An 8118-nucleotide genomic window follows, 5' to 3' on the forward strand; every position below is an offset into this window, starting at 1 on the left:
TCAGCTGGTCATCAGCAGATTATCAGGATAAGCTGCTTATCAGCAGATTATTTTTAATCCTCTTATCAGCAGATTATTCAATAAGCTGCAGCAGCCCCAACAGATGCTTAGCAGTGTAAATATGAAACTTTAGGAGTTAGATATGTACATACATCAGATTTGTGTGATATACATGCAAATTTCTCATATATGATTTTTTTTTTGTCGGTGAACAAAATATTTAATATAAATTTGATACTCGTTATTTTTTATGTAAATTAAAGCATTTCTTAAAAAAAAAACAAAATAAAAGAGATTGGGTGGGGCCACGTGTTAGTCTTTTTTAGGCCGATTTAATTGTACTTGCCTAACGATAAAAAAAAAAAAGTTGATAATTTTAAGGGGCATTTGCATGCATGCCATCCAATTCTCATGTATTTACATATCTTAACATCAAAATTTTATGTTTTACATTTATATACAAATCTTTCATATCACATTAATAATATCTCTATTTTAATTTTTATGTATTTGGTAAACCAAACTAAAATGGCTATTTCTATGCATCCATTGGGTGAAAAGGTGTAATAATTGCATCAAAATTTACATGCATCATTGAAATGACAGTAGTAGTAGATGTGCCATTTCTAGTCTCACTAACAAAGTAGTTGCATTCATTTATATGTCAAAAGTAAGGTATTCCTATTTCTCACCTAGGCAATGTAAGAATATTTGGTTGTTGAAAGGCTTAGAGTCTCTAGGTTTTCGTGTTACCAAGGGGTGTCAGTAATTGACACATCATAATAATATATCACAGACTCGATTTTAGGATTTTACTGATCAAATTTTAGGTCAAATTAAGATCTAAGAGTTTGAAAAATTTATTTTTTAGGGTTAGGGTTTGACCCGTGTTTGGGATAGTTGGGTTAAAGTCATATTAGCTTTGAGTTAGGTTTTTTATCCATTAAATAAATATGTCATGATAAAGTCACACCTTTTCAAGTCGAGTCAAATTTAGGTGAGACCCAAAGCCAACCCCTTACAAAGATATGGTGTTTAGTGTCAATATCTATTGAGATAAGTGAAAAGAGTTTTGTACCAATATTTAAGTTGTTACTTATGGAATATATAAGATTTTGATGAGGAAGAAGGCAGAGCCTCCTCAACGATTGAGTGGATTTCCAAGAAAGATATAAACTTGTAATTTTTTTTTTGAATTGGAACTTAAGAAATCTATTGTCAATAGTTGTTTTACTTCCATAAACTTTGAGTTGCCTTTCTGAATCTTAAGATTTTCTTGCCTTGTTATACGTAATTATCAACCCCTACTTATATCTATATGGATGGTTGTTTATATGTGCTTAAGAGAAAATTTTAGTATTAAGCAATGACGAAAAAAGTATGTGGTAGGCACACTAGAGATCATGAACAAGCAACAATGATGCTCTTGAAGGCAAAGTCTTCAATCCATAGTTTTCCATGGTAAAAAAAAATTGTTATGTGAACAAGGTCATAAATACACCAAAGAAATAGTATTCTTATTCAATTAAAGATGAAGTCCAAGAAGTCCTGAGCTGACTAACCAAGAATGTCAATATAAATTGATTTAACTTTTGAGAATGAGCATACCAAAATTTAATTATGAAAAATTATCCAAATTTCCTTGCGTCTCTTCTATCCAATATCTCAAGCATGAGCTTTCAAAACTAATCCTCATTCAGCTTGAGTTCTTACATGCCTTGATAAATATTTGATTCATAGTCGAACTTCATTAACCTCCATTAGTTTTCTATGAAGCATGATAGAATTTCAAAATAACATAACATAACTTCCTCCACTTGTCTTCAAATCTCTCTTAACTTTTAGCAAGTTTCATGAATTGTTATCAATATCTAACATCATCTAAGAAAAATAAGTCACCATCAGACTTCACACCTTATTATATACATGCCACCAATTCTCATCCGCAACTATGATTATTACACGCAAGGATGGAGAACGACTCAACATGAATACATAATTTTTGGTGCAAAAATAAACATCATAGCAGGGCAGCAAACGAATCAAGTCAAGATAAGCTGAGTTGTGTTCCAACTTGAGCATGTTTGTGGCTTATTTCACTGTTATTCTGATTGTTTGAGTTTGGTTCATATTTATTTCGTATTACGACAATCACGCGATTATAAAAAGAAAATTAACCAAGTAGAGCTATCGCGCTACCTAATTTCCTTACAAATGATCATTATTGAGTAAACTAAAATTAGTATTATCTTACTATCTATTTTCTAATCAAATGAGTCTTATCGAACAAACTAATCAGCAGTACTAATTAGCCATTTATACCTTCATTATGAACTCTTATTAAAACCCCAATAAATATAACCCTTCCTAAGCTATCTTCATTCACTTCCAACAGAAAGAGAAGCACACACAAACTGTTTTTAATTCTCAGCTGTTATCCCATCATATCCCACATGATTCTTCCCCTTTACCATCAACTGCATCATAAATGCATCAATGGCCCACACCAAACCCTAATCTTCTACGTTGCATGTGAGGCCTCAGGCTGTCGGTGATCATTCATTCACATATTTAAGTCCCCACTTTCATGAAACAGTGAAAAAGTTCAGATCTTTCTAAAGTTTAACTAAGTAAATGATGTCAGAAATATGGAACTGATATATTATGACTGCGTACTTTCAAGAGAACAAGTGTTCTTTTATCACTTTGACGGCTTTCAGTGGAGTTAAGGAGTCGGTTCTTGAAGAAACTTTTTAATATTTTAAGTTTGGTTTAGAGTTAAAGTTGGCTTAAATTCAAATTTATGATTTTGTTCTGTTAAATGTGAAAGGAGGAGTGCGCTCACTTTGTTATTGATTTCATTATTTATAGAAGATATGATATATGTAATATGTATGGTTATATGTTTGTTTCTGTTTTAATGAGGGTGTTACGAGTTATTTTTATATCTGTGGGCGTACGGCTTAGTTACGTCTGAGTCGATCAGCTGAAATTGGTGGGTCTTGATTGTGTTGAAGCGGGGTTGTCTGTTGGGATTTGATGATCTTTGTGTCTGCAAGACTTGGCTCGATCGGCTTGACTTCGTCGGTTGGCTATTCTAATTTGGATATGGGTTATTATTCTTTGGATGAGGAGCTCGTGTTGGCGGAGTGAGAATTGGTTGTTGGGCAAATTCACTGTAATTAGATAGGAAGCTTGTGCCTTTGCGATGGGGTTCTTCGATATATTTGTGGGATTATGTTATTAATTTTCAATTGTTAATGGGGCCTTGATGATGAATTGAAGGGGCGACAATGAGACTGCTGGCGGTACCAAACTCTTACCTTGAGTCGCGTTGTTGCGATAGGTAGAACATTGTCTCTGCTCGGCTCGACTAGCCTTAGTCCTTAGTTCGAGTTGCCTAGCTGCACCTAGTCAGCCTAGACACCAAGTTTAGAAGGTTGCATTTGGGCATAAGAGAAGTCCTTTGGTTTCCTATCAGTGCACTCTCATTAGTTGTAATTTTTTGTCTTCTAGTCCTTTGGATATTCTCGAGATTCATGCTTAGGGATACTTCATGTGTGTGTGTCTATATATATATATATAATGTAAATAATGTAATTATATTACATAATTATGTTGTGTTTACATATGTGATACCTAAACTTTCATAATTGCATGTAAAACACTAAAATCTATAAGAAAAATACTATATATAATTGTTCGCTATATAGAAAATGACATGCAATTTTTCTTGTTTATGCTTATAAATGTGATCATTTATCATTTAATAATTTACAACCAATTTGATAAAATGGTCAATTAATAATAATTTTATAATCATGTTGCCATTTATTTTATATTCTTGTATTAATTTTCTAATTTCCTTTGCATTTTGGCAATTTGTACATGCTAATTAACTTTAATTTATTTATGGTGAAAATATTAAATAAATTATTACATATTAAATTATTTTTTTTTTGTTAATTTACAATCCTATCTACCACCATACATTCAATTTCCTATCTTTATCATTTATTTTATCTTAATTAATTTTCAATAATCAAATGAATTAAACCCATTAATTAATTGATAATCAAGCAAAGGGCAAAATTGCCAACAAGATTACTTATCAAATTAAAAGGTGTTTAGTGCCGTGATTAATTGTCATTGCAATCCTCTTCTAGAACTCACATGCAAATTGCTTTGGGAAGAATTTAAATAAAAAACATTTTAAATAAGAATTATATATTAATCTAATTATATTATATTATAAAAATATTTATTAATCTAATAATAATGTATTACAAAAATAAAATTATATGCATTATTAGAACTCATAAAGAGCTATCAAAAATATGGGAAATTTACAGACACGCCACAACTTTTTTGCATTTCTGACCCCCCAAGTTTTATATTTACACTATGCATGTTTGGTTGGTAGATTTGTAAATAGGTGAGAATTGTTTGGTATGTACGTAAAATGCTCCTAAGACCATAAAGCTGTAAATTTAGCTTCGAAGCCTACACTCGGCCGACACTTCTCGTCTCCTGTATTGTCGGTGCGTCTCTCTCTTCTTTCTCTCACATCCCTCTCACCCTCTCTCTCTCTCTCTCTCTCTCTCTCTCTCTCAAGGCACTGATCACGTGTCCGGCATGATGGAATGTCCCCTTCCGCATAATGGCATGCATATCCAAAGCTCAACGTGAAAAAAAAAATTAAAAAAAAATTATTAAATAATATAATAATAATAATAATAATAATAATAAATTTTAGCAACAAGTAATACATGCAAATGAACCTAGCTAGAGGTGATTAAATAATCTGATCCTCAAAAAATTGCGATGACTATTATAAATTTTTTTAAGTCAAGCTTTAGCTAGAAAGATGTCTACACACATAGCGAGAAGTGGTTGAAAAATGTATATTTCAATGACAATTTTTTGAAAAAAACTATCAAAACACAGGTTACTCAAAAAGATAAAACTGTTGTGCGGTGCCACACCGCCGCCCCAAACGGACCTTAAATTTTGGGTCGTTTAGGAATAGCTTTTTACTTTTTTTTTTTGTGTTTTAGGTTGTTATCATAGTTATGTTTGATACATTAATGTTGCTTTATAGAAATTTTTGTGTATGAAAATTATTGTATGATTTTTTTGAGAAAAACATATATTTATGATTATCACTATGGTTTCTTAATAATTTATTTTTTCCACCTACCTTTCATTGATAACTTTATTTATTATTTAAAGGTCATAGACTATTATATGAGCCTCCAGTCACCTCTAATGTGTCTAACAATTTGAGTAACACCTCCTTAAACCAACTGAGCCAGAGAGGATCCCGTGCTTAATTAGTTAAACATTTATTCTTATAAAAAAATCTACATAATATTCTAATTCAAATTCCCTTCATTAAATGCTATAAAAATTAAGAATATAATAATATTATAATAAAGTACCTAAAAATTAATTGAAATGATTTGAATAAGATAATAAAATTAGAAAATGAAGTTGTTATATTAAATCAAAACCACTCAATTAAGTAATTAAAAAATTATAAAGAAAAAATGCTATAAAAAATTTACAAAAATATAATAAATAAAAATATGGATAAAATCATATAATTCAATGCTTCTTTTATCCATAGGACTAAAAAAAAAAGGCATTTACTTACATGCCCCACAATTCTTATGGATTTACATTTCTAACACTTAAAATTTCATATTTGCATAAATAACATTCAAATTCTTAATATCACACTAAAAATATAAAAATAGTAAGCTTTCTAAAGTGAGAGATGATGTTTTTATGCAGACGGTGTGGCATCAGATGATAAGTGTAAATATCAAATTTAGGATGTTAAATATATAATTATGTAAGAGTTGTGCGGTATATATGTAAATTTCCTTTTGAGAGAGGGAGTCAAAGTCAGTCTAATATTAGTAATAATTGAAGATAAAGTTCAAATTGCAACTCTATTGCTCGAATTTAAAAGTACAAGTTTTAGGTGGGAGGGATGCACTAAAAAGTCCAAAAATACATAAAACGCACCAATAGGGTTACAGATATACCAAAAAGGAGAAAAATTCTCCAAAAATTATACCCTATCCAGCTCCAGTTCATCCCTGTTATCTTCAACACTAAACTAGGCAAGGAGGTATAAGAACTGCAAGAAGGAAATAACAAACTAACCAAGTAGAACCATTAGCATAGTCAGATAACACAGCAACAAGTGAAACAAGATATTGATTCAACACCAAGGAATCACATTTGACATGAGAAGTAAATAAGATACAAACAAATAGACAAACTCTAAAGCCAATTCCTGTCAAAGATCAATATTTTGCACAAAGAAAACAGAACTCAGAAGGGGGATCAGAACCAGTCACTATATTTCATCCTTTATAAACAAAGGAGCTAGCCATAGGTATAAAGCAGAAGAAACCAACACAGGGGCAACCACCGGGAGAGTAAAAGCCCATAACAAAGGAATCTTTGCTGGGCAGTATCCCCAACCAATCATAGAAAGAGCGAATCTGTAAAAAAGGGTTTGTTTAAAACATCACGAAAGTTTCTCCACACGAAAAAACTCATAATAGTGGATAAAAATTTGCCCCAAAAGTTAAGTGGCCAAATTCACTTTATCAAAGTGGTATAAATCAACATAAATAGACTTAGAAAGAGACATATGATTAAAAAATATCTCCTTATTTATTTACATTGATCTACAAATTACTTTTTTGTTCACCCTATGATGTTTTTACTAGTTGTTAACACAACCGCCCCCCCCCCCCCCCCCGATCTTAATGGAAGCAATAGATTTTAACACACCAAATGCCAAGGTTGATATGTAAATGAAGCATGAAGTAAAAAAAAAATAGAAAAAACCATCACAACCATGAATAAAAATTCATTCTAAATGTAACCACATTCCTACACATATTACTATTTCATCACAATAGAAAGTAGTAAAGGAATTACTCACTATGCATAAAGGAACCACAATACTTCATCATCTTATAATAAAGAAAAGTCATATATCACTAGTTTACACTAATACAAGACAATATGAAATAAATGACTTCTCTTCTCTCTGAGAACAGAAGAAAAAACTCCACCTCGGGTGATCTCGAATTCCTCGTTGCACTGCTAACAGCAATCCGTTACAATTGTACTCAGATATCTCAAAGGAAATGCAGAAAAATGAAAAACCTAGATCTATCATTCTCTTTCATGAACTACTTTTTTTTCTTCTTGACATATAAAAAATGTTATTCTCCTCTTTTGAACTGACTCCCCCGGAATTAACACCCAAATTTTGTGTAAAACTGCTCCAAAACTGTCAAGGACAATTCTGGTGCCTCGACGCCACTTGCTGGGTAGGCACTGGAAAATATTGGCACCCAGGGGTCAGTTTGTGGCTCTATGATGTCATATTCTTGGGAAATTCGGCATAGTACGTCGTCGAGGCGCTAATTCATGCTTGCTCTATTGCTCCAATTGCCTCGTTTTCACTCTGTAACCTCCTAATTCACTCTAATTAACTTACCTATTATATTTGCAACAAAAACACACAAATACATTTTTTTAAACTGTAATTTCATAAAAAATAAGTATAAATTATAAAAGGAAAATTAACATGCTAAAGGACATGTCATACACTTGTATGTATGTATGTATGTATGTATTTATACACACACACACATGTATATATTATACATATAAAATAATGTCAACGTGAATCTCAAGGCAGATGACCGACTCAGGAAGTAGATGCAGATGATCGAATAATTTCTTCGTCAATCGTTTTTGACTAAATTTTGGCAAGAGAAGTGTCTTGTTGTATGATCGGCGTAAGGAGCCAGTAGGAAATCCCGCGGGGAGGTAATCAACTTTCAGGACGATCAACAGGGAGCGCTCTTTCGGATTAGATATCGATCGAGTCAAGGCTAACCCGACGATCGAGTCTCCAGTCTTAATATTTGCAAATACTTTTGTAATTACAAAAAAAACCCCTGAAAAATTAATGATGAGGGTGCTAATATTATAATGTTAGAACCTACGATCAATGTCATAAATAAATAACACTCTTTTATTCTTCCCTACTCTCCTCTCTCTCTCTCTCTCTCTCTCTCT

The sequence above is a fragment of the Phalaenopsis equestris genome, unplaced genomic scaffold (genome assembly GCF_001263595.1).
Source record: "Phalaenopsis equestris unplaced genomic scaffold, ASM126359v1 Scaffold000022, whole genome shotgun sequence".
Lineage (NCBI taxonomy): Eukaryota > Viridiplantae > Streptophyta > Magnoliopsida > Asparagales > Orchidaceae > Phalaenopsis > Phalaenopsis equestris.